This window comes from Ambystoma mexicanum, chromosome 13 (assembly GCF_040938575.1).
Source record: "Ambystoma mexicanum isolate Mex_15411 chromosome 13, UKY_AmexF1_1, whole genome shotgun sequence".
Classification (NCBI taxonomy): domain Eukaryota; kingdom Metazoa; phylum Chordata; class Amphibia; order Caudata; family Ambystomatidae; genus Ambystoma; species Ambystoma mexicanum.
The window spans coordinates 20,485,983-20,513,845 of NC_090938.1; positions in this window are offsets into that span (position 1 = coordinate 20,485,983).

The following is a 27,863-nucleotide window of genomic DNA, read 5'->3' on the forward strand; positions in this document are numbered from 1 at the left end:
AACTAAGTCGCTCCCAACCTTCGTCATCAACATCTCGTACAACCTAGAGACCTCATGTCCGCCCTCCGATGTGTCATATAGTATCTCCACCGTGGCGTCCGGTTCATCGGCCAGGGTAGTTTCGGGCCACCTATTCCGGAACTCCTGCACTATCCTGTGATATGTCATATATTGACCCCTGTGCAATCCCGACCCTGCCTCTAATTCTTCGAACTCCAAGATGGTCCCATCCTGCCAAATATCTCCCATGGTGATCAACCCCACTGACTCCCAGTATATCCGAATGGTTGCTCTGAGCTGCCCATCTCCCTTCGCCAGTGCGACCAATGGGAACTGCAACACACACGGCAAGGGGTTACCCATCATCCGGCAGGCCCGTTTCCACATGTTCCGTCCCAAAGCTAGCATTCTAGGCCGCTCCCTCATGCATGCATTCGCCACCCAGATCACCTCTCGCAGATAAAAAGGGGAGCAATCCCTCCCAAACAGCCTGTGTTCAGGGGTCTCATCATCAGAGAGCCACCTGGACACATATTGTAGCTGCGCTGCCACATAATATGCCTCAAAGTTCGGCAGTTTGACTCCGCCCTTCTCATAGAAGTTCTGCAGCTTCCACAGTGCGACTCTGTTTCGCGTGCCGTACCACAGGAATTCTCTACAAATACTATGTAGCCTCACGAAAAACTTCCTAGGAATCATGTAGGGGATGTTGTTAAAATAATGCAGAAGCCTGGGCAATACCACCATTTTAAGCATAGCTCCCCGGCCCATCATCGCTAGTGGCAATCTTTCCCAGAACCTCATGCATTTCTCGATCTTCCCCACAGCAAGTTCAGTGTTATGCTTGTGCTCTTCCACAGTCGTGTGATACACGTCAATTCCCAAGTATCTAAGGGATCTCGTCGCCCACGGGATCTGCAACACTGGCAACCTCTCTACCGGAGTCCCCACATAGCCCCCTAGCGGAAATAGGGTGGATTTCTGGGGGTTTACCGCTATACCGGACAACCAGGCATACCTCCCCATCACCTCTAAGACATACTGCAAATTTTCTTCTGGGTATCTTAGGTATAGCAGCATATCATCTGCATACAGGGATATAAGGTGACACTCTCCTCTCACATCGATGCCGACCGGGTCATATTGCTGCCTGAGGTAAATCGCTAAGGGTTCTAGGGCCAGGATGTACAACATTGGGGACCAGGGACACCCCTGCCTAGTGCCTCTGCCCAACTGCCATCTCTCTGACACCACTGCACCCGTGCGGACCCTGGCTAGTGGTGCACTGTATAACATCTCGGCCCACCTAACATAACCTGGTCCCATCCCGTACCATCTCAGAGCCGCCAGCAGCCAAGGCCACCGAACGGAGTCAAACGCTTAAACCGCGTCCAATGCCACTATCGCCATTTTGCCGTCATCACTACAACCCCACTCGACCACCCTGTGGAGGCGCCTGTGGTTTTGAGTAATGTTCCTATTAGGGACATAGCCCGTCTGGTCAGGGTGGATCAACTTGCCGATCACTCTACGCATTCTAGTAGCCAGGACAGCTGTCAGGATCTTGCTATCTTGGTTCAGCATCGACAGGGGCCTGTAGGAGCCACAATCATGTCCCGGTTTATTTGGCTTGGGGAGCGGAATTATAATCGCCTCCCTAAGTGACTCCGGCAACCGTCCCATTTCGTACGCTTCGTTGAGCATTTCCAACATGGGCGGGAGCACTTCCTCCGCATAAACTTTATAAAATTCACTGGGGAACCCATCTGCCCCTGGGGCCTTGCTAGTGGGCAACTGTCTCACAATCTCCTTCAGCTCTTCCAGGGTGATCGGAGCATCCAGCTCCTCTCGCTCCTCATCGCTGACCTTGGGCAAGCCTACATCTTCCAGCACTTCGTCTATCTCCTCCTGGCTGCCCCCCTCGCGATCTTCGTATAAGACCTTATAGTATTCCACGAATGCCCTGTTCACGCCTTCTTGGGTGTCTACCTCCTCCCCCTTTTCATTGGTTACCAATCTGATCGGGGATCGTGGGGTCTCACTCTTGTACAGCCAAGCTAAGAGTCGGCCCGTTTTATCTCCCCCCGCATGCAATCTCTCCATATACTTTCTATAGTTCAAATTACAGAGCCTGTCCCAATGTTCCGCACACTCCTGTTGCAATTTGGTGACCGCCTCCACATCTGTCCCACCACCTTCCAACTCCTCCTCCAGCTCAGTCTCTGCTCTATGCAAATCCGCCAGGACTCCCCCCATCAATCCCTTAGACTTCGCAATGGCGATCCCCCGCATTACGACCTTAAAGGCCTCCCATAAGGTGCCAGCCGACTTAACACTCCCTTTATTCACCTCAAAATAAGCAGTTATCTCTTCCCTAATATCCTCTCTGAAGGCAGGGTCTTTGAGCGCCTCCGCCCTAAGGCGCCATGTTGGTATACGCGCTCGTGGGGACTACAGTTGCCATCGCATGACCAGGGGCGAGTGGTCAGAGAGGACCCTCGCCCTGTAGTCTATATGGTCGCACTCCGCGACTATGTCTGGCGTAGTGAAAAAGTAATCAAGTCTCGTGTGCAGTAGATGCGGAGCCGAATAGTGCGAGTATTGCCTCGCGCCCGGGTGTTTCGCTCTCCACACATCTACTAGGCCAAAATCCGCCAGCAGCGTCTGCAATACCTTAGCCGCCGGACTGGGCTTAGCCATCTTGTCATCCGACCTATCCTCTTTGGGATTCAACACGCAATTAAAGTCGCCACCCCATATCACCGTTCCCCCCATCCCAACACTGAGCTTGGTGCACAGCGTCCTAAAATATGTCGCCGTTTCCTGGTTAGGCGCGTATGTGTTTACAATGCACACTACTTTGTTCTCTACCAGCCCCCTCACCATAACCAACCTCCCATCCTCTTCCACAACCTCCTCAATTAGCTTGAATGGGACGTGTGGCGCCACCCACACCAGCACTCCTCTGGCGTAGGCGGAGTACGTTGATCCTACCACTGTTCCCTTCCACTTCCTCCCTACCAGCTCCAGTTTCTCTCGCTTTAGATGTGTCTCCTGTAGCAGAGCTACGTCTATCTTCTGCCTCTTAAGATACAACATGACTTTATTCCGCTTAAGATAATTATTAAGCCCCCTAACGTTCCACGTTAATATCCTGAGGTCTCCCATGGCCTATCAGTAGTTTCCTCCCCCCATCCAAGGCAATCCCTCCCCACTTTACGAACACCCGCTCCCGGTTTCACCCCCAGGCTCATACAAAAACTAAAACTCCCCCCCAAACCCCTACCCCCAACAACTGCCCAGCTCCATCCCTGGATCTCAGGCATCCCTGTGTTCGGTCCTCCTTGGAAACCCAAATAGAGAACCCGACAGGGTGTCACCCCACTAACAGTGACTAAACTAAACACAAAAAAGGGGTGTAAAGGGCGGCTTCTGGCGGCTCCTCTTCTTCGCAACCATGTCCGTGCACGGACCACGTTTCATAACCCCTGACGCGCGCATGTTCTCAAGCGAGTTCAATGACTATATTCTAGTCCCAATGTTCATGACCCGACCGGGCCTACAGCGTTACTTATCTCGCTCTTTATTTCCCACCGGCCGTCTGAGCATCTGACTCCTGAGGGCAGTTTTGTGCATCCAACCACTCCATAGCATCCTCCGGGGTGACAAAGAACAGCAGCTTGCCCTGAAAGAAAACCTTCAGTTTGGCCGGATAGAGCAACATGTATTTAAGCCCCGCTTCCCGCAATCTCCTCTTCACCGATCCGAAGTTCATGCGACTGTGCTGTACCTGCAAGGTGTAATCGGGATAGGCCGTTATATTCGCCGCTCCTCGTTGTATTGTGCCTCCCTTGCGAAAGTGTTCAAGGATCCTTTCTCGGTCCCGGTAATTAAGGATCTTGGCTATCACTGGCCTGGGCGGGTGTCCCGGTAGTGGCTTCCTAGTTAAGGCCCTGTGCGCTCTCTCAACCGCAAAACCCTGCGACAGAGTGCCTCCCGTGATCTCCTGCAGTAGCATGTTTTCGATGAATTCCGTTGGATTGTGGCCCTCAGTTCCCTCCGGCAGGCCCACGATACGGATGTTGTTCCTCCGGGCGCGTCCTTCTGCCTCCTCCGCCCTACTCTCCAAATTGCCCACACGTTGCACCAGGGCATGGAGTTCACGCTTATGCGCAGCGCAGTCCGTCGCGGTAGGGCCCAATTCTTTCTCCAAAGTCTCCGTGCGCTCTGCCAGAGCACGCACGTCCTGCCTTAGGAGGTTCACGTCCTCCTGCACTGCCCCAACCTGAAATTCCATTGCGGTCTTCAGTTCAGCCACAGCGAGCTGGAGCTTGGTCTCCCAGGTCGCTTTCAGGTCTGCGATCGCAGCGAGGACCTCGTGGTTCGCACCCCCGGCCGCCATTTCCTTGGCTTGCGTTTTGTCTTTGCTTTTGGCTCCGTCTGGGCCGGGAGGCGTTTTAGCGTATTCGTCGAGCGTGTGCTGTTTGGTCTTCGCTCTCAGGGGCTTGTTAGACATATCTCCCGTCCTTCTATCCCCGCTCGGATCTAGGGCAGGGTGTCACAGTGCGCTCTTCGGGTGCCCCATCTCTGACACAAAGTTCCTGTGTCCTCCAGCTCCCCCGGCCATCTTGTCTAATATCCAGCTAAGCCAGGTCGCGTCTCACCCTTTGAGGCGCACTTTAGGCCATAAAGGGCCCGGGGCACAGTTCCCGGTCACACCGCACGCTCCGGTTACACAGTATCTTCGGCCAGGCCCTGCACCCTTCCCAGGTCCACGCCGTCGGCCTCTCAGGACTAGGTGTCCTTAATGACCTCGATGCACCCGCGTCATGCACCTACACCACCACCACGCTCCAGTGTGACCGTCAGGCGCCCAGATCAAGCACCCCTTTGTTCCTTCGTTAGGCGGTGGCGGCCATTTTCTCGTTCATCGCGCTCTCGCCTCCTGGTCTTCTTTTAGCTTCTCGTTGCGCTCTCACGGTGCAGGCTCGTATCGAAACGTGTCCACACGTTCACCTGAGATTCATGTACGCAGTCATATCAGTCTCAGCCAAATTACATCGGTCCTTGCACGGTTTTCAGTCGGATAATGTACGGATCTTCGGGAGCCCCCGTACAGACACGTCCTTTCACATGGCTTCCTAGCCACGCCCCCCATGCCGGTCACATGTTATTAGCAATAGCAGTTTTCTCTTAACTATAGGGGGACGACCGCTGCCCTTTAGCATATACATAACCTGCTGACAGGTGCTTTGACCTACCACATCAGTACACTGCCTCTCACACTGCAGACTGTCCTGTATTGAGCACCTGACTTCTGCTTATGGCTTCAGACTGGGTCTTGGGTAATGAGGCCTCCTGGCTTGCTTTCGATGGCCTCTAGGAAAAGGACAGGTGACGGGGCCTGCACGGAGAGTTCTACTCACCTTCTGCCCCATTGAACCCTCTTCAGTGACGAAGGGTGTGGTGGTCCTTCCATCGGTACCTAAAGAGCCCCAGCTGCAGAAACAGGAGGCCGTGTGCGAGCCATGGGCAGCCGTCCCCAGACACTGCCAACATGGGCAGCGAGGGTCAGCACCAGGAAACTCGCAACTGCACTGGTTATTAGTGATCTGAGTAGGCGCTACCGGGAGGGTGGTCCGAGGCTTAACACGCCCCTGTAACCCCCACATAGGCTGGATCCACTTATTCCCCACCTAATGGTGATACAGATTTCTGCAAAGTGGCAAGAGACCATGAAAAGGGCAGAAGCTGCCCTATAAAATGCCCAATACAATAACATATATAACAAGGGGGGTGTCCTACCCTCTATTAATCAAAAGAATGCAAACAGTAATTCAAGTGCAAACTGGTTTTTAGACCCTTATGGGTGCCCATTCAACTGGGGCAACCTTTGTAGGAAACGACACGCTCGCTGCTGGTAAACACATATTTTTCTTACTAATACGAAAATTTCAGCTTTTTATTATTAGTTGGCTGATGATTTTTTCATTTTGCAAAATATTTAAGTTTTTACATATACATAACAGTAAATGATGACCATTGTAGCGAACAAGCACATGGTTATATTACAAATCAAATGTAGCTAGTTTACAGATGTTGTGAGATATAAACCTTCCACTTGTACATTTAACAGACAACTTGTTCGTAAGGGGAATGTCCCAAATGATTAGGTACATAAAACACAGGATGAAAGTGCAAATGGAGGAGACATTGATTGTAAGTCTCCTATGCCCAGCTAAAGTCTGACCTCATATTTTGTCTACGTCTGGATAAGATGTTAGGAGTATATATGCAGCACTGGGTACACGTAAGGGGGAAGCTGGGTTTGTGTGCTGCTGACGTTTCGGCAGAATAGATGGAAGCCTTCTTCTGGTGCCAAAAAAGTCAGGGAACTCTGTGTTAGAAAAACAAAAATAGTCAAAAAATAGAAGAACAGTGTTAAAACAGCAGCAACCTGCTGGAGCGGGTCAGTGTGATGTATCTAATACATTAGAACATGTCCTATTTGGTTCCAGAAGAACACTCCACTCACCACTGTTCGTGCTGTGAGTAGAAGTCGATGAACACACAGGGTTTCATCGCAGGGCAGGGGGGGAAATAGGAGTCGCCAAAGTGGACATTGGTAGTGAAGGCAGCCGGAGTGTGGGCGGTGGGCCCGTGGGGAGCAGGCAAGGGAACCCAGTTCGTGGTTGTGAAGTACGGCTGGATGCTAGGTGTAACAAACCTAGGGAGCACAGACAGAAAAGGGGGACACAGTGGTCATTGGGTGTCTATAGGAGCAAAACATAGCAAAAGTACTGTATGAAGACAGTAACCACGGTGAGGGTACTAAATATACCTGAAGGTAACTAATGTGGAGAGCCCAATGCTAGGGGAGGGCTGTAGCAAAAAGAGCCAGAGGTGGAGTCATCAAGGCTGGGTGGCAGATAAATATTCCGTCTGGTTCGCCCTAGATAACAAATATAGAAAAACAGGGGGAGAAGGTTCATGAGTGGGGAGCCTGGTGGTCAGAAGGGACTGAATGAGGGAGCGGATGCCGTCCGGCATTCAAGAGTCTGTTAAAAGCATACCTGCAATAGTCTAGGCAAACTGGAGCAGGGCCGGCGTCTGGAAATGGCGTCTGTGCTAGCTCTGCAAAAAACGAGCTGCATATGTGCCCCCGCGTGCGGGACACTACTGCATATGCGCATAGGAATAGTGTCACAATGGCGCAGGGTTGGAGAGAAGTGTCTCGTGGCTTTACTGCGCGTGCTCAGGAGAGTAGTGGCTCGCTGCATCGGCAACTCCACAGGGCCCTAGGATAGGTCCGTGGAAGCAGGAGTGCGTGAATGTGCCCAAAGACCTGCCGAGCAGTAAGGTGTTAGAGATCACTTAGAGGCAGTCCATCAGGAACGAACAAAGGAGGGCGGGGGAAATCACTGCCCGAGGTGAGCTGCAAAAAATGGCCCACTGCATGATACGAAATGGGCAGCAGCCCGCGAGGAGTAGAATGGGCCGCAAGGGGAAAGCAAAGTGGTGATTATAGTTTAAAGAGCGAGGCATGAGGGATAGATGGCACTCGCTAAAAAAAGGGAGGAGTCAGTGAGAGAAACAAATGCTCGAGAACCTAGGCAGAGAGGCACCCAATCGGGTTCAGAGTACAAACATAGCAGACATAAGCAAATCCATGCAAAGCAGTACAATAAGCAATTACATCATTGCAAGTGCGAAAGTCAGACGCGAATCAGGAGTTATATCAATGAACGTGCAGAAGTCAGAAGCAAGTTAAGGTACACGCATGCATGCATCTATAACTGCGAACATTGTGAGTACTATCCCGTGTGGTGTACATATACATTGGTAATGGAATAGTAGAAGGACTGTATTAGTACAAAATGCAGGAGTCCAAAGCAAGTTAAGATACACATAAGCACATGTCTATAACAGCAAACATTGCAACATAGGTGGAGAGAGTTCAGAGTCAACAAGATGAGGGTGAACAATATTTTAGGTGTTGAATGGTCCTGGTAGGGCCTCATTAAGGCTGGTGGTGGTGGATCTGAGTTTGTGCGTCCGCTATGCTTCTTTGAAATTCAGGGCGTTGGCAATGTTGGTTTTGTTCTGAACTTTATCCACCACCCACCAGGAGAAGGAATCAGGGTCATGATGGTATTCATTAAAATGGTGAACCAGAGGAGCCGTGAAGGTTTTACAGCGTATCCTGGATCTATGTTCACTGATACGTTTGTGAACGGATCTTGAGGTTTGGCCTACGTAGCGTAGGCCGCAGGGGCATTGAATCACATAAATGACATTGGTGGAATTACAGTTGGAGAAGTGTCTGATTTTCCACTCTTTCATATCATAAAGGAATCATAATCTTGGTTTGTCTACACACCATGCATTGACCGCATGGGTAATGTCCATTGACCTCTCTCATATCCCACAGCGTGGAGCGAACTGGGATTTTGTAGGTTTTGGCACTAGTAAGTATTTCTTTGAGGTTTTTGGACCTTCTAAGTGCCATGCATGGTTTGGGTTCAGCTTGAAGGTTGAGTTGAACGAGAGGCCAGAATTTTTTTATAAGAGATTTAAGTTTAGAAGTGGTAGGGCAGAAGTTGGTGACACAGGTCAAAATGTTCTCAGAGGTAGCAGCGTGAGCTTTGGGTGTCAAGAGGGCCTCTCTAGGTGTGAATCTAGCTCTTTTCTGGGTGTTTTATATGAGTTTTTGGGGGTATTACCTGTACATCAATTTTTGTTGTAGGTCATTAGAATGTTTTTGAAAATCGTCCATTTGAGTGCAGTTGCGGCGGATCCTTAAAAACTGTCCATATGGAGGTTGTCCGTAGGCTCTTACGGTGGTGACTGGTATAATGTAGGACAGTATTACGGTCCGTGGTTTTTTTGAAAATTGAACATTCAAGTTTGTTGTTCTTAGATGATATGGTAAGGTCCAGGAAGTTCATCTTCTGGTTGCTCTTATTAATGGTAAATTGGATTTCTGTGGTGCGTAAGTTCAGCCATTGGAAAAATAGCATCAGGGTGTTGTCTTCCCCTTCCCAGAGGAAGATGATATCGTCAATGTACCGAAACCACAAAGTAACGGAATCAAAGTACGGATTGGTCAAGTTGATGACATGTGTCAGTTCAAATTCGGACATAAAAATGATGGCCATGCTGAGGGCAAACACTGCACCCATGGCTGTCCCACAGGTTTGAAGATAGAAGGTGTTGTTGTACTCAAAGAAGTTGTTGGTTAGTGCTATTTCAAGTAGTTCGATGATGAAATTGACAGGCACCCGCCTCTGTGTCATATGCTGAGTCAAATGGTATCTAATACATTCCAATGCTTGTTGTTGCGGAATAGAGGTATATAGACTTTTGATGTCTAGGGATACCAGGAGATCTTCTGATGGATTGAATGGCTGGTTTTCAAATCTTGTGATTGTATCCATAGTGTCTCTCAAGTAAGTAGGAGTGCGCTGGCTCAGGGGTTTAAGGAAATAGTAAATACATTTTCCAATGGGTTCAAGAATGGAGCCACAACCTGATATGATGGATCTACCAGGGGGTGTTTGGCTATTCTTGTGGATTTTGGAGAGGGCATAAAGGACAGGGTGTTCTTCCTTCAGATGTGTTAAGAAAGGCCTCTTCCTTGTCGGTGATCCAATTGCGTTCCAGTGCATACCCTGTTATTTCTTGGATCTTATTTTGTATTTCTGTTGTGGGGTCCTTTTTCAGTTTCTTGTAGTTGCCTTCCTCGTTGAGGAGTGACATCACCATGGCATTGTACTGGATGTTGTTTTGTACTACGATGCCACCACATGATGAGGCTGCGCCTTGGTAAGGGTGTAGGTCTAACAGTCCAACAGTTATTAAAGGAGTAGAACAACTCATCCAACCGGTGCTTCTGCTATTTTATCTTGTTTTCAAAGTGAAATAGCGTCACTATTGGGGTGAAGCCGTTAAACTGACCACTCAGAAAAATGACAGCCTTCATGTTCGTCTAAGCCTCAGCCGTACTCAAACTGTGGGGAGCATCCCCCCTGGGGGGCCGCGGCCTTATGTTCAGGGGGTCGTGCACCTACAGTCTGGAAAAAGAAAAATAATTCTTTTTTTTTTTTTTAGTCTGGAATTTAGAGACTCGAGATTCTACAAAAGACAAGAAATACTTGGGCCGCCATTTCTTTTCTTTTTGCCCACACCGCTGCAGTGTCCTCTTCCTGGACTGCAGCTTTGCAGGCAAAAATCAAATGAAATGCACAGGTATGGGAGCTGAAAACACTAGCACCCGTTTAGATTTAGTAGCAGGTAATTGTAATTGTTTATTTATACAGCGCTTATACACAGGTGGCGTGCTTCAAAGCGCTTAGGCCTTGAAGATTCCGAATGATCTAAACAGAGAGTTAGCATACTAGGCCTGACGGCGTTCCTACAAGTGCAAGTGCATGAAGTGTTACAGTTTTGACTCAGCTGGGGTGGGTGCACAGACTAGGCCTGACACTAGGCATGACACCCATAAGGTGGGTGAGGGGGACAGGACAGACAAACTTACTAGTCCTAGTACAGTTAGGTAATGCATGCGTACAGACGAAGATGCAAGAAAGGAGGTGGGAGAACAAGCGTGTCCAGTCCAACAGGGCCCTGGGTTAAGTGCAGAGAGGTTGCCTCAGTCAAAGGGCCTCATTACACGGAAGGCGGTGATCCAGGGTGCTATTAGCACCCTGGACCATGCCGGTAAATTACCGGCACCGCCTTGGCGGTAAGGGGATTTACCGCCCCATTCCAAGGTCGGTGGGGCGGTAAATCCCCCTTCCGCCATTGCCCTTCCCCATTCCCATTTCTGCCCCATAGGGCTCTATGGGAATGGGGAAGGCGCTAATTACGGCACCGCAATTTTGCGGTGCCGTAATTAGCTCTGAGGTCCCTTAGCGGGTTGGTTTTTAACGCCTGCAGAAAGCAGGCGTTAAAGCACCAACCCGCTAAGGGACCTCGTAGTACGGCGGTAAGGGTTAACGGTCACCGTTGCCATTAACGGTGACCGTTAACCCTTACCGCCGTCCGTGTAATGAGGCCCATTGTGCGTAAGCAGAAAGTGCAGTGATGCTGAACATAGAGCAGTGGCATGGAAGCAAGTACAAAGATTGACGGGGGCGGAGGGGAGGGTTAGGGGCCTGAAGGCTCTGGAGGTGAGCCAGGCAACCAGTCAGTAAAAACCTAAACAGAGTTAGGGAAGAGGCAGAGGAAGGAGGGTGGAGAGAAAGAGAGGAGGTTAGCAGGAGACAGGGAGAGAGAAGGAGGAAGAGAAAAGGAAGGTCCTTAGGAGTTTCTGGAACTTAAGGAGCTCCGGCTCAAGATAGAGAGAGGCAGGGAGGCTGTTCCATAGGGAGGCACCTGCAGAGGATAAAGATCTACCCCCAAATCTCTGTTTGGGAAAACAGTTCACCCGCAGAGAGTTGGAGGAGGACGTGCAGAGGACTGTAGTTCAGACTCTAGCCCCAGAAAGCCTTGTGGATGATGCAGAGGGTCTTAAACTTGATCCTTACAGCCACGGGGAGCCAGTGGAGGGATTTCAGCAGCGGAGAGATGCAGTCCCTGGGCTTGAGGCCAAGGATAAGTCTCGCCGGTTTTGTTCTGGATGAGTTGATGAGGATGGAGAGTAGAAGTAGGATGGTTGAGAAAGAGGCTGTTTAAATAGTCCAGCCTGCAGAGAACAAGTGCTCTCCTGGTAGTGAGCCTCTGGGGGAAAGTGAGAAAAGGTAGAATACCTCTGAGGAGGTGCAGTTGGTGCTGGAACTTTTTGGAGATGTCTGAGATGTGCGAAGAGGAGAGAGTGGAGTAGAAGATGACTGCAAGGTTTTTTGCCTCATTGGTAGGCGAGGGCGCAGGGCCGAGGGAAGCCGGCCAGTGTTAGAGGAGGAAAGCGGGAGCAGGTGTCCTGATGAGGACAATATCTGTCTTACTGGCATTCAGGCAGAGATCGTTAGCAGCACACCAGAATAGTCAGGGATGAGCGATAGAGGAGGAGGAGGAGGCTGAGGGTAGCCTGAAGGAGAGCTGCGTGTCATCTGCACAACACTGAAAGTTGGAGGTAAAGGTAGAGATCTGTGGGCCAAGGGGACAATGAAGATATTGAAGGACCAGCGGGACAAGTTAGATCCTGGTCAAACACCACAAGAAGAGAGAGTAATAGAGGAGAGAAAGAACCCAAATTCGACCTGAGAGGACCTCTCAGAGAGAAAAGAGGCGAGCCACACCAGGGCCTGATCTGTGATGCCCAGGGTATCGCAGAGTCGGGTGATCAGAATGTTGAGATTAACCATATCGAAAGCAGAAGAGAGGTCAAGAAGAATGAGGACAGAGGGAGAGATAGAGTCAGGATTTGAGAGCAGGTCTTCACCGGTGTTCAGAAGAGCAGTTCCTGTGCCTCTGGATGCTCTAAAGGCAGACTGATGGTCATGGAGACAACCAACAGATTCAATGTGCAGGGTAAGGTGTGTGATAGCCAGCTTTTCCAGGAGTTTTCCTAGGAAAGGGGTGATGGAGATTGGGCGATAGTTTGCTGGCAGAGGGTTTTTTGAGCAGAGCGTGCACAAGAGAGTGCTTGAGAGGAGAGGTGAAAACTTCAGTGGCGAAAGAGAGGTTGCAGAGGTCGGTCAAGGCTGGAGCAAGATTGTCAATATTGTCCTTGATGGTTTTGGAGGGGCAGGGGTCCACCTGTTTGGAAGAGGCTTTCATAGACCGGACTAGTCTAGAGACCTCGGGAATGGTGCGGGTGGCCGAGAGGGGCCCAAGAGATGTTGGTGTACGAGGGGGAGCGGAAGAGAGTGAGGACAGGATGTTATGTGTTTTGGTGGTGAAATCCTCTGCCAGGGCTCAGCAAAGGGCCTGGGTGTGTGTAATAGAGGATAAGGCTGCAGTAGGGTTGGCCAGTTCCTTACAGGCTTTGAAGAAATGTGGCCGTGTTGTTGAATGCCGCGGAGATCCGGGCTGGAATATGGACTCTTTTCTTGGAAAGGATGCAGAGTCTATATTGCCTTTGAAGAAGGCGGAAGGCCAGCTTGTCAGAGGGTGCACCTGAAGATCCCCATTCTGTTCTGCTGCTCTGCACTTCCGGTTAAGGGTAGCCAGATCGGAGTTGTACCAAGATTGGCAGTTTTATGACAGGCTTCATTCGGACCCTCATGACAGGGGCAAGAATCTTAAGAGTGTTGGCGATGGAATAGTGAAAATTAGAGGGCTGTATCAGGGTGGGAGTCAGCTGCAGGAGTAGAAGGGGGAGATTAGGTGGAGGCAAAGGCAGCCACTGACACTCTTTTCATGTGTCTGATGACCTTGAAGGCAGGAGGTGGTGTAGGGTGTGCCATTGCAAAAGGTGAAGAGAGCTTCAGGTGAGAAGAGAGAAGAAGGTGATCAGTCCAAGAGAGTGGCGTAGTGCAAGGAATAGAGAGTGGAATGCCCGTGGAGATGAAAGCATCCAAGGTGTGGCCATCAGTGTGCGCTGGACCAGATTGTAGAATGGAAAGAGCAAGGGAGTCACACAGGTTCCGGAAGAGTCCTGAAGAGTCTGGAGAGTCAAGATGAGATGGATGTTAAGATCCCCCAGCAGGAGGAGTTGGGAAGAAGAAGAGAGGAGAGAGTAAGCCAGGTCAACCTATTCTGAGTGGAAGAGGGTGGACTGGCCCGGCGGCCGATAGAAGGTGGTCAGAGTAAGAACGGAGACAGCCGAGGGAGAGAGACTACAGACCATGCTTTCAAAAGAGGAGTAGACCTGATGATTGGGAATAATCGATGCAGGGATCCACTCAGGAAAGATCAGGGCTACTCCACCTCATGGTGTGTTGGGCCGGGGCACAGAGAGGATCTTGAAGCCTTCAGGGAGGAGAGTGTCAAAACTCGTTACAGAGCTGGGCTTAAACCATGTCCCAATGAGTGCAAGAACATCAAGGTCCAGGAGTTCGAGGAGGTGGCAGAGGTCAGATGAGTGCTTAACAGCAGAGGGAGAGTTTAGTGTGACAACATGGAGCAGATTGACACTTTTGAAAGACTTACAAAGGGGGAGAGGGGTCCCCCCATAAGCGGCGAGAGTGCCTGAGAGATAGAGGTAAGGGGAGGCAGAAGAGGCAAGAATGACAAGGGTGTCAGTAAGGAGAGTGCAGGCAAGGGAACCAGGATAGTTAAAGAAGGCAAGGCAGCTAGTACAGTTGAGAATGACAAGGTGGGAGGTGGGAGGTGTGAGGGATGTCGTGAGGATAGTTGGTGGCAAGGAAACCAAATAGGGCATAGTTGAAAGGGGAGCCTGGATGGCCGTGGAAGTAGGTGGCAAGGGAGCTAATAAGGAGGAAAGTTGATAAGGCGAGGCAGGAGCCTATCAAAAAGTAAGAGGTTTGGTTGAGGCCTTTGTACTAGGATGGTACCATTTCGATAGACATTTATGATGGCCCTGGATGTGGAGAAGGAGGCCTGAAGGGCCTCCCAGCGGGTGCCATCATTTATGTGTGAGAAAGAGTAAGGAGAGAGAAGGAACGACGAAGAGGATGTAGGTGAGAGTTTCTGTGGTGGAAACACTGACGTAGGTGTAAGCGATAGGAAGGCCAGTGTTGGAGGACAGTATGTCCTTCTTGAGTTTCGTCCTTCCAGACTTAGTGAGAGGTGAAGGATAGGAAATGGAGAAGCAGATAGAGTAGATGGGGGGGAATAGAAAGGGCCATAGTGTGGGCACAGAGTGTGGTACACTTAACCAGGAAGAGCAGTTGAGGATTGTGACAGGCGGTAGGCAAGGAGGGAACAGCGAACAGGTAAACACGGACAGGATAGGGAAGAAACAATGGGAGAAGACAAGGGTAAGGGAACAGATAGCAGACCAGACAGAGAACAGAGGGGAAAAGCAGGATGGTAGCACAGCTAAATTTGATTTTCTTTTTTAGGTCAACAGGTATAACAGCAAAACAGTACAGGGGTGTCGGCGTAGAGGTAGAAGTCCAGGAAGGAGAAGGTGTTATGGTTTAGTGCTTTGGAAAAAAAGAGAAAGAAGAGGTGCCTTCTGAAGATAGTTTATAGAGATTGACATGAGAGGCAGGAAGTCCAGAGGATGATGCAGGCAGCATAGAAATAGTCCACACTTTCGTCATAGCTGAGGGGCGATCACATAGTCCAAGGTGAGAGGAGTATGAGTGAGCACTTGTGTAAGAGTCACTAGCAAATATGCAGGGGGGTACTGCTGTGAATACCTAGAAAGTGGACTGCTGAGGGAGAGAAGAGATGGCCACGTGTTCCTATGGCTGGATCGAGCTATGATATGGTAGGATTTTGGAGTGGTCATAAGTATGGATGCTCTGTGCCCATTAAATCCCAGCATCTCAAAGAGGCTGAATGCATCGCACTTCCGCACCGTTTTGCAGATAAATGGCAGAGAAATCCACCACTCCTGCATGCGCTGGGCTTTAAGACAGATTTTTTTTAGTGTTGCTGCGTCCTCTGGCCAGATGTTTCATAATTCAATGATCGCTGGTGTGGTGTCGAAATGCGCCGGCTGCAAGAGGAAAGAGGAAGCAAAATCACTTTTTCAAACAGCATCCCAACCTACAATAACATAAAACCCTCATGCCTGAGTCTCTTCTTTTTGTTAATTTCTTTTGATTTAGCCCACGCCTCTGCAGTCTCCTCTGCCATGCTCTTAGCTCAGCCCGTGGAGGGCTCCTAGAGCCAAGCATGACCCCCAGGCTCGGCCCCGGCTCGGCCCTGGCTCGGCCCTACCCATGGATTCCCTGGCTATTCAATACTGTTCTCTTTGGGTAAAAGGGTCATCATACTCTGCGCACTTGTGACACACTGAAACATTCCAGTCAGCCTCTATAGGTTCTAGTAATCTTGGGAATTGTTTCTTAGCATATTGCGTGTTAGTGGCAATCTCAGTTTTTAGAACATAAATGGATCATAGAGAAATACAGCAGCTGTCACCGATGTCCAGTAAAAAATACCATGCCTTCCCCCGTGACCCCCGATTGGCAATTGCAAACTGTTTGGCTTTTTACCCAATTTATTTAAAAAAATGTGCTCTCAAATGCTGCATTTTAACTCATTATTTTAAGAATTGTGCCCTGGGTGAGAACGCCCCTCCCTTGATTGATTCAGGCTCCCTCGGTACGCTTGGTCCCTATGGCATATCTGTCAGAAATATTTTTGCCCTTCCACTTAAAAAAATTCACCAGCTGCCAGTGGCCCAGGGACTGTGCTGGGAGCAGAATGGGAGGAGCCATGGGATATTGGTAGGAGCAGGGTGGGAAGAGCCTATGGTCTGTGGTGGGGTGGAGTGGTGAGAACTCAGGGACTGGGCTTGGAGTGGGACGAGGGAGTCCAGAGACTGTGATGGGAGCAGGTGGGGGAGGCCAGGGAGTACACTGGGAGCAGGATGCTGAGACGGCACGGGATAGTTCATAGCCATTTGGACTTACTGTCCATTTGGCCTTTTTGGGCAGGCCCAGCCTGCCCACAATTTGCTCAGGTTAGCCCAGGCCAAAAATGTTTGAAGGCTACTGGTCTAGGAAGAAGCCTAGTGGCAAAAAAATATTTCAATTTTGAAATATTGTTTTCACTTGAGAAAGAAATAAAGCAGCCAGTCACCCAGAAGCAGACAGAAGGCGAGGTCGGGCCTATAAGTGGTTTCGGGAGCACAAATCTGGGCCACGCCTTTGCCGAATTTACATCTAGATTTTGACTAAATGCTGAGCAATGGGTCACCAAGTTCGATTACTTAAGTATTTGATCCTCAGACAGCTGGAGGGGAAGGGCCCATGTGCACAGACAAAGCATTAAAATGAAACAGGCGCTGCGGGGCATTGCAAGATTTACAAAAATGTGTCAGGGTCAACCGCTAGGTCTCATCAAGGAGGTGTATTGTACTCAAACAAAGGCTGTGACCAACTACTGGACAGCACTGTGGAGGATGGAAAATACTTTGGCCATTGAAGTCACAGAGAACCCTTTTTTTGAAAAAACTATTGGGACTTCCAAGTTCCGCCCCTAATTATGCTGTGCATGTAGAACTGGACATTACCCACATTGGCGATGATTGGTACGAAGCACCTTTTCTGCACTGACTGGGGATTTGGTGAAATTCGAGAGCTACCCTGACACACAACATTATTAGATCTATGTTGAGGGGCCTCCCATGGGCAAAAAAACCCACGGCTGAAACACATTTTTGTTTGTGTCTCTCAGATGAATGCACCATCGTTACAATGCACAGGCCAAATTTTAACAACAGTAGAGAGGAATTTCTATAAGAAGGCCTTTTGGTCGCTTACCGTAATTAAACACAAATCTATTGGCCTAGCTCATGAGTCCAATAGGCAACACCTGTCCATCACGAAATGGGATACCATTCAGCCATATCTGACAGATAGCAACAAGCAGGCAGATCGATGGGCACTCACTAGTGTGTGCCTCAATTTACTCATGTTGAGAGATATTACAAAGAAGGGGCTGGAGCAGAACATGGTTGTGGGGGTATGACAGAAGATCTTTTACAGTCTTGTTTTGTCCATGTTATCATGATATTAGGAAACAGACTATTACCCCACTTTTGAGAGAAGCACATTTTACCCAGTGTCGCCCGGCACTTCTTTTTGTGCTATGCGCCGAACCACTCTCCGTTACCTGGAGCCTGTCAGACTACTTGAGGAATGCATAGAATAGACGGAAGTGCCTTGTGGATGCCCCATAACAAGTTGCTTTTTCTAAAAACCTATGTGCTTCCTTCCACCGAGATGCAGGATTTTATACCACTGTTTGCTCTATTGTATTTTGCAAACTGTATGGTATTAGCATTGACTGTGCACTTTTAACTCTGTTTTGTTTTTTTTTTTTTTTTTTTAAATAATTTTTATTTTTGTTCAGAGAGTTACAACAGTACTAAACTGGTTGGCAGTTGGCGAAGCATATCGATCAAAACAACATAGACACATATTAACAGTATAGGTTGCACGTTTTCACATTGCATAACAGTACTAGAGTGGCGACGTCGGATTATCTTCTCCATCAGATATCATATTACATATATATAGCCTGAACAGTGCCCATATATCTTTGGGACGGCATCTCGATGGCAATGTTGTAATAAATTGTTCCTCCAGTTCGTTAATCATTGACAAGTCTTTCAAAAAATCCAGTCGCCTTGGAGGATGTACTGATTTCCAACATTTCAGTATATTACGTTTTGCAACCACACATGCCAAGTTAAATAACCGTCTAGTGGTGGTAGCGGCTTTACCGATATCCCCAAAGAGATATTTCAGTGGGGAAGGTGTGGCAGGTATCGCCGTGATGTCTTCCAGGATCTCCGCCACCTCCCCCCAGAATGCAGTGACCGGTGGACAGGCCCAGTACATATGATAAGAGTCTGCATCAGGGGCATCGCATTTAGGGCATTTTCCTGTGTGACCTTGTACAAATGTAGCTAACTTAGCTGGGGTATAGTGTAGCTGGTTAAGAACCTTAAACTGAATGAGCCGAAGCCCTGAGTTCATGGATACATGTTTGGTCAACTGGCAGTATCTCAACCACGTGTCTTCACCCAGTTCCACCCCCAGGTCCCGTTCCCAGTTCCCTTTAATATCATTGCTTGACTTGGAGTGTGTTTGGACTAGACTGTAGAGCGCAGACAGACTTTTACTATGTCCACCCGGTTCCGTCATGGCTGCAATACATTCATGTGTGGCCGGTTCCTCTGGGAACGAGGGCCATTTAGCGGCAAAGGCAGCCCTCATTCTATGAAACTGAAATCGCTTAAGGTGATCTCCACCCACCGGCCCAATAAAATCGTCAAGAGCACAGTATTTCCCTTCCGGAAACATATCTCGCATTCGAAATTGCTTTTGTGGGACCCAAGCACCCTGGAGGGCCTTATCAAACGTGGGGCTTATGCCTGGGAAGTTCCATAGTGGCACTTCTGGGTCATAGAGGGTTGTAAGGGCGAGCCTATTGTATATCATAGACCATGCGCGTACAGTGGCGTTGACAGGGTCATATTTGAATGGCTCTTTTCGTTTAAGATCAAACATGACCGCTCGTAGTTCTATAGGGGAAGCTGCAAATCTTTCCTGGGGAATGTGTGGAGCAGTGTCTTCCGGGTCAAACCAGTGTCTCGCAAAGTGTGCCTGAGATGTTAAGTAATAAAGTTCAAAGGCTGGGGCTGCAATCCCACCCTTCTCAAAGGGTTCTATCATTTTGGACCATTTCAACCTAGGCGTCTTCCCTCCCCATACAAAAGTGGTGGTTAGAGTGTGGAGTTTATTAAAGAAGGCTCTGCCCGGCCAGATCGGTATATTGCAAAAGAAATATAGGAGTTTGGGTAACACAGTCATCTTAAGTAAGGATATTCGCCCATATAGGGATAAGGGGAGCCTATTCCAGGATTGTAGTTTAGCTGTAAGGGATTGTAAAAGTTCACCGTGATTTTCCGTGTACAGTGTGCTCCAATCTTTTGAAACCATGATCCCCAGATAGCGGATATGTATAGGTGACCATTTAAATCCGTGTGTATCCGACATTTCTCTACTACTGGGCGTGAGCGGGAACAGTTCCGACTTGGATACGTTGATCTTGTATCCCGAGTATTCGGAGAACGTCTCAACCTCCAACATGATTGGCCCTAGGTTTACTTCCGGGTTCCTAATGTATAATAGGGTATCGTCCGCATATAGGGAGATGATTTGCTGTTTCCCGGTCATGCGAAGGCCTCTACATGCATGGTTCTGTCGTACATATTCAGCCATGGGTTCTATGGTAAGCGCAAAAAGGATTGGGGAAAAGGGGCAGCCCTGTCTTGTGCCTCTACCCAGACGAAACAGGGACGACATGGTTTGATTAGTTAGTATTTTCGCTCCCGGGGAGGTGTACAATAGGTTAACACAGTAGACAAAGTAGCTTCCCAAACCAAATCTCTCAAGGACCTGAAACAGATAGACCCAGGAGACAGAATCAAACGCCTTCTCGGCGTCAAGGGAGGCCGCCACCGCGTCTGCCGCCGGATCTATATGTGCCATAACTCCGAAGAGTCTGCGCAGATTGAGAGTAGTAGACCTCGTTGGTACAAAGCCCGCCTGGTCGGGATCCACCAGTATGGGCATATAGGGCAGCAGTCTGGTGGCCAGGATTTTGGCGAAAATCTTTGCATCTTTGTTAATAAGGGAAAGGGGTCTATATGACCCCATGTCATGAGGGGGTCTACGAGGTTTAAGCAGAACAGTTATGACTGCCTCTCGCATGGTGTCTGGTAGTATACCACATTCCATTGCTTCTTCTCAAACTGTCAGTAGAAGGGGGGCGAGTATATCGTGATACTCTTTGCAAATTTCGGCGCCGAGTCCGTCAGGACCAGGGGCCTTACCAGAGGTTAACGCTTTTATTGCCTCCGTAATTTCATCTAGTGTTATGGGGGTATCCAATAACATGCGCGTATCAGAGGTCAAGGTCGGGAGATCGATAACATGCAGGTAATTTGCTATTTCTTCTTTAGTTTTGGTGTCTCTATTAGAGTATAATGTCTTGTAGAATGCAGCAAACATGTCATTGATTTCTTGTTCACCACTAGGCACCTGGATGGCTGCTATAGGGGGGTGACCCTGTTCGGTTTTGAGCATCTGGGCCAGAAGTTTCCCTGCTTTATTACTTTCCCCGTATCTACGAGCTCGGATCGGGGCAGCCATATACTGTACCTCCCTTGCAGCAAGTTTATTAAAGTCTTCCAGTGTTGTGTGGATATCTAGAAGGGCCTCCTTACTATGTGTACAGGTGTATTCAAACTCCAGGAGCTCGAGTTTGGCTTCTGTGGTGTCCAACTCTTGTCTAACTGTTTTAAGTAAGCCTGTGGTTTTAGCAATAATTGCACCCCGATCCCACACCTTAAATGTTTCCCATAACGTGGCACACCGCTTCACCGACCCCTCGTTTAGTTGAAAAAATTCCTCTATTTCAGTACGCAATGATTCGCAGACATTCGGGTCTCTAAGTAGGGCAGGGGGCATTCTCCAGCGCCTGGCCCTGGGAACAGCCTCATCAACACTCAGAGTAAGTGACACAGGGGAGTGATCTGAGCGGGTGTGGGGATACATCTCACAATGCTGGACCATATTCACAAGTGTGGAGCTCATTAACCAATAATCAATTTGAGACTCTGAATCATGCACTGATGAGTAGAATGTGAAGCGCTGCTCTAGGGGGTGTAATTCTCACCAGATGTCTACCATAGTCATTTGTTGGATTATTTGTCGTATGGCTAATGCAGCTCGGGTTAAGGGTCTGTATGACGTTGTAGACCTGTCAAGAGATGTGTCCAGGATTGTATTGAAATCTCCCCCCCCAGACCACCGCACTATCTTCAGCTTCAATCAACATATTATGTATAGCATTATAGAATTCGGGGTCATCTATGTTGGGGCTGTACGTGTTAACCAAAACCATATTTCGCCCTGCCAACTCTCCCCATACCAACACATAGCTTCCCTGTTGATCGATCTTAACGTCATGAGTGCGGAAGCCCAGTTTCGGATGTATTAGGGTGAGGACTCCTCTAGATTGGGAGGAGTATTCAGTATAATAGCTCAGTGGGCCCCACCTAGACAGGAAATTGGAGCAAATCTGCCCTAGTGCGTGCGTCTCCTGCAACAGTATAATCTGGGGGCTATGTCTGGTAACATATGCTGCGATGTTCCTAGATTTAATTGGGTTGTTCAAGCCTCGTATGTTCCATGAAAGGAGTTTAACACTTACAACTTTGTCACTCAGTACTATAGCATAATGTCAATATCAATGAGTGAAGTAGTTCACCAGTGCCACAAACCGTAACTGTCGTACCTGTTGCAACCTGACTCTGTATTTTAAAACATTTGCCAACTATGGCAACAATTTGTGCCCTTCCCCAACCCCCACCCTCACCATCAAACCCAACCCGATGATGTATCCCTTCCCCCATAACCTGTGGAACGTTCCTGAGGGTCGCTAGTCGCAGTCGCCAGGCCTCCATCAGTAGAGGCTCACAATCCCAACCTTTCCAAAACAATAACAACTGGGGCCGTCATACCCAAGAGGGTCAGCCACATGACTTGAACAGGATGTTTCCATAATCTTAATTCAGTCTGCTGAGTCCGGGATGTCATCCCCCCGTCGCGGGGGCCTATTTCAGTCTCGTGGATAATGTTCCGGAGGCATGGGGATGGACGACTCAATATACGAGATGGCATCCGCCGGGTTCTCAAAGAAATGGGATCAGCCTCCATGTTGGATCCGCAATTTCGCGGGGAAGATGAGGGCGTACGGGACACGGCGCAATCTCAAGAGCTTTTTGGCCTGTTTGTAGGATCTGCGCTGCATCTGGACGCTTGTCGAAAAATCAGGATATATGTGGACTTTGTTGCCTTCGTACTGCAGAGAGCCCTTTTCCCTGGACAGCCTGAGCACCGTGTCTCTGTCTCTATAATTGAGGAGACGGACAATGATTGTGCGCGGTGGTGCCCCAGGCTTGGGCGGTGGCGCAAGTGTACGATGAGCCCTCTCGACCAGAAAGTGGTGAGAGAAGGATTCCGTTCCCAGAAGGGTTTTCAACAGGGCCTCTACCTGTCTCTCCATCGGGCCCTTGATAAAGGATTCTGGAACGCCGACAACACGGATATTGTTTCTCCTGGATCTAGATTCAAGGTCCTCGCATTTTGCTTGAGTGTTGCGCAGTTCACCTTTAAGCTGTGCTATGTCCCGGCCATGCTGTGTTATCGCATCTTCGTTAGTACTGATTCTGCTTTCGGCCTCTGTAATGCGAGAGCTTTCCTTGTCCACTCTAGCCTTGAGGGAGCTGATGGTCGAAACAATATCGTCTAACTTGACATTCAAAGCTAGGAAGCCGTTCTGCACCATGGTCATGAGACGGTCTTCTCTGGCGTCATGCCCCGTCTCAGCAAGTATGTCATTTTCCATGGTTGTGGCTGCCGGCGTCCCCTGAGGTTGGGAGCTGGCAAAGGAGTCCATCGGGCCAGTTTTTCTCCCCCCTGCGCTTTTCTTCTAGTTTCGGCCCATGAGCCGTCTTTACAGAACAAGGACAGATGACGTGGGTCAGGCCAGACTCACACGATGGTATAGTATCGTCCATGAAGTTGGTTCTGTTACATTACACGATGAGTGCCGGTATATCGACTCTCAAAACCCAAAGGAGTCGTGTTGCCTAGGTTCCGGGCTGATCTAGCATGCAGTAATATTCCCATGTATCCTGCCTGATAATGTAGATTGAAGGTAAGTTACAGGCAGGGGTTATGCCCGTTATAGGAGCTGCCAACCAAAGTATCACAGTGGGTCTGGGGCTGAGCTGCAGCGAGGCGGCAGCACCTCTGATCGCACCTGTCTTTATATATGGAGGACTACCTCCACCACAACCCTACAACGGATCACTGGTAGTGTGTCGGGTCGCCTTTAGCGTTCATCCATGGCAACTAATGTCCAGCCACTTGTGGCACAGTGTGGCCAGCTTTGTTAGGGAGCCAAATTGCCACGGATCACATACTTCTCCCACTGGTGCAGGTCTGCTAAAGGATCAGTAGAAACGTAGAGGCCAGCGACAAAACAAGGAGCAGCACCCTCAAGTTAACAGCATGGAGCTATAGCGCAAAGTCCCCTCTACGGATGTATTGTGCTCTCCCACGTTAATCAGCGTCTCCGATTGATGGGCGCTGCAAGAAGGATATTAACGCTGTATATACGCTCTGATGCAGCTGGGTCCGTGCACTTTCAAGCCCCTCACCTGCTTTCGTAGCGCCAGTCGGAACCCGATCGGCGGCAGACCCTCAGAGCTAGCTGGGGCCCTGCGTGGGAGACCGCGCGTTGACCCAGCCGCTGTTCGGGAGGTGGGCAGTAGCAGCAGTCAATCTTCGTCTTGCAGGGACCTCGGTACCGACACACACGGTCTGCCCGCAGGCCCGCGTATCAAGGAAGCTCTGCTGGGACCAGCACCCCTCCCCCACACGGCCCTCTGGCATTTGCAGAGCCTCGGTCTGGCGTGTGACTCTTCCGGATCTCAGTGGCGGCCTGCAGTCAGCCGGGCGGGCCGCCCCGCGCGACGAAGCTCCGAACTCAGCCGCGCCTCTGCAGTTTCACACAGGATTTGCACACAACGTGCAGTAGGAATGCCGGCAACAGCAGATGTAGTCGCTTCCTATCTTCGCGGCCCCAAACAGGATTAATTTATGATAAGGATGTCCTCGGGATTGGAGCACTCCAATCAGGCGGCCATTTTAGTTGCGCGCAACAGCGCCCTCGCCCACTTTTAACTCTGTTTATAAATGGGTCATGCAAATTGTATTTTATCATATGGACTGTGTTTTTTGATTTTTCACAATTAATTTTGCATATATATATATATATATATATATATATATATATATGAGTACTGGTTTATAAACATTTTGATCCTTATAAACTGTTTTTGAATTGAATGGACTAAATTAATCAACAGATTTATCTCTGAGTAAATTCCCTACAATTATATTCAAAGTGAAATAAAAACAGGCTTAAACCATTGGTTAAAAATGTAAGTAGGAATGTTTTAGATATTTTGATAGGTCTCTGAAGACGCACCTACTTACTTGCCTCAAATCAATCTATTTATTAAATTTTATATATCAATTTATTGAATGTATTCTGTATAAGAAAATGAATGAGAGATAGTAGATGGAACGGCAAGCTGCGCAGATGCGCACAAGTCTGGTCCCCTTACAGTTAGGACCCAGAGCAGAGGTTACCTTCACTCTTGGAAATGTGGGCGGGCCGGAGGTTGCCAACAGTTGTGGTCTGAGTTATCCAGAAGCTAGACCTATGAGAAGCCTTCACAAGGGGGGGATGGGAGAGATAGATTAAAAGTGTGTTTAGATCTCTACCTCCGTGGCTTTTGCAAGTTAGGGCGACTGACACAGAGGCTGGAGAGTAGTGTGACAAATCCTTGGATGTCATCACTTCTCCCCGAGGGGTAGCCCCTTCCCATGAGGCCAGGGAGGTGAGGACATTACCGATAGTGCCCCAGGGGCAGTACTCAGCAAGCGAATCTCATTGGTAGAAACTCCCCCTCCAGGGACAAGGACGACCATCCAAGGTAAACGCGGTATGCCAACACTTCATTACCTCCACTCACCTCCCTCACATCCTCCCATCCCTTCACTCAACCCTCTGTAGCCCTTACTTTCATTTAGCTCCATAACATTGGAAACACAAGATTAACTGGGATGAGGAAGAGAGGAATGACCTAAGAAAAATCTCCCTGGAGACACTGCGACAAAGAAGAGTGGGGATGACTTTAGAAAGACTTCCCTGGAAGATACTGGGACGAGGAGAACATGCGGCGCAATGAAGAGTCCACAAAAGAACATACATATGTGTTCTAGTTGTTTTACTAGTTGGAAGATAAAAACAGATGAAGAACTTACCAAATGGAGAAGCCCTCCCAGGAGGAACTGTAGGGAAGGGAGCAGTTCGGCAGAGTACGGAGAAGAAGCCAGTGACTGGATCAAGACAGAGAGGGAGCTGGGAAATCCCTGTTCGGTCCACCAAGGCATGACCGAATGGAAACCTGGCAGACAGAACGTCTAGGCATGCGAGAAGCCTGGACAGTATGCCACAGAGCCGACACGCATGTGGAGTGAAGAGCCACGCTGTGGAGTCACCGCAGTCAGCCAGAGGAGCAGGGAACCCAAGGAAAGACTGAAGCACGGAGAGCCCCAGACCAACCAGAGGAAGCCAGCAGGAACCCAAAAGGTATCCAGGTTTCTGGGAAGATTGGTGAGGGTGTAACAGAGTTGTGGAAAACTCCAAGAATAACTAGCAGGGGGGAGGAGGGAGACCTTGGGAAAGAAACAGATACAAAGGTCTGAGACCCGCACCCAAGAAGTGAGAAGAGTGATCCTAGCCATCTTCTTCGTGGCAGTACCTGGCAGGAGAGTGAACTGTAGAGAAGCAGATGGGTTCCATGTCATTTCATCGCGGCATGTTTTTTCGCTGGGTTTTTTACCGTGATTTTTTTAACAAAAAACCCATTGATTTTTTTAAATATTATTTTTGGGGTGTTCCCCTTACAAGCCCCCCATTTTCTTTAATTTATGTTTAGTCCCAAACACCCACAACCCATATATATAATTTTCTAACCCCCCCCTAAAAAATTTGATGGCTTTTTTTGAAAAATAATTTGCAGCATAAAACCCGTGAAGAAAACATCCCGCGATGAAAGGACGTTGTACCAGCAGATGTACATGTCACTCACAGAACCCACACCCTCACTTCTGTCATATTGAAAGAGCAGCAAGAAAGCATTGTGCATGACACATGGTATCATCTCAATACTGCATCGAAGATATGAAAGAGGTTATGGGCTCAGACAACCGTACTGAATGTACCCTCGAACTGAAGTGGTAGAAGGAAGTCCAACGGGAACACCACGGGACATAGAAGTATAAGTAAAGCCTGACAGATGTAAAGTGACATCATGAAGAGGAGACACGATGGAGCACTGAAACGATATACGAATACTTAAAGAATGAAGATGTGACTGAAGGAACAAAGTAAACGAACATGGGGATATTAAGAAATCATATACGTTGAGAAGATAAGTGAGAAGAAATACTGTAGATGTATATTCGCAGAAACACAAGGTAGATGAGACATATAGAAGCTTGCTGCAGTAGAAAATATAACACGGGTAAAGCTGCCATGATGAGAAGATGGACATCTGGTTCGTATGATAGTAAGCTAAAAGCTCCATGGAGAGAGACCCAGGCTGCAGAGCTAATATGCGCTGAAATACAGATTCATGCAAGAACAAAGAATATTTGTTTGGCTAAGGATCAAGGATGCCACAGTGAGAAGCAACTGCAAAGCACAAAGGGAGTCAAAGAGTATAAGCCATGTACATAAGACATATTTCTCTTAGATCAGGCAATTGAGTAAACATTTGCGAGTGCCAAGTATTGGACAATTAAAGATGCAGTAAGCATACGCATGACAGAGCAACCAAGTCTCCAGAGGCAGAGGAGAGTAATAACACCCAGTATAATTGAATCAAATAGCACTAAATAGGAGGACAGAATGGACAAATCATGGTCTGCTCACACGTGGTACAAGACCAGAAAACAAGGCCTGTTCATAGCGCTTCAGAAGAAAAAGAGAACAGTCAGCCAGTTCAACTACAAAGAAGAGGCCTTGGCTTAGGACCTAACTGATGAGCGATGTTGGGCTAATTGGCCAAGTGGGCAGTTGTCTGATGTTGTTCCCTGCACCTCGGTTTCGTTTTGCTTACGTGCTGCTAACGAGCCGAATGCCCGAGGTTGGGAGAGGATCCCAATCAAGATGACCTATATGATGATGGACTATACGTTGTTGCAGAAGCCAATCCACTGCTATTATTCTGCTGCTATTATCTGTATTATACGTAGTTAGAGGTTGTTCTAGGCATGCCTATCAGATAAAGGGCAACCAATGATGTTATTAACACCTAAATAAGCGATAGGTACATATGTTTCCTTAACCTATCCCTCCGCCCAATAAGTTTTTACTATTTGCCACATTGGATGATGTCACAGCTGATGAATATTGAGGTATAAAGCCTTTATGTAATGGAAATGATTTTGAGTGGGTGTGAGCTATGACTTGTTATGCTTGCCAGATTTCCCTGCCTTATTGAACTGATAATAAAGTAGTACTTTGCCACATTCTTTAAGTTTGTCTGATTATTTGGGCCTGAAATCAGTTATTGTGGTAATCCCGTCCAGCACTTGATACGCTCCAGGGGCTGCTACACAGAACCACGCCGGCCAAAATCCAGAGAACCTTTTGCCAGTCATCTTCTTCACGGCAGT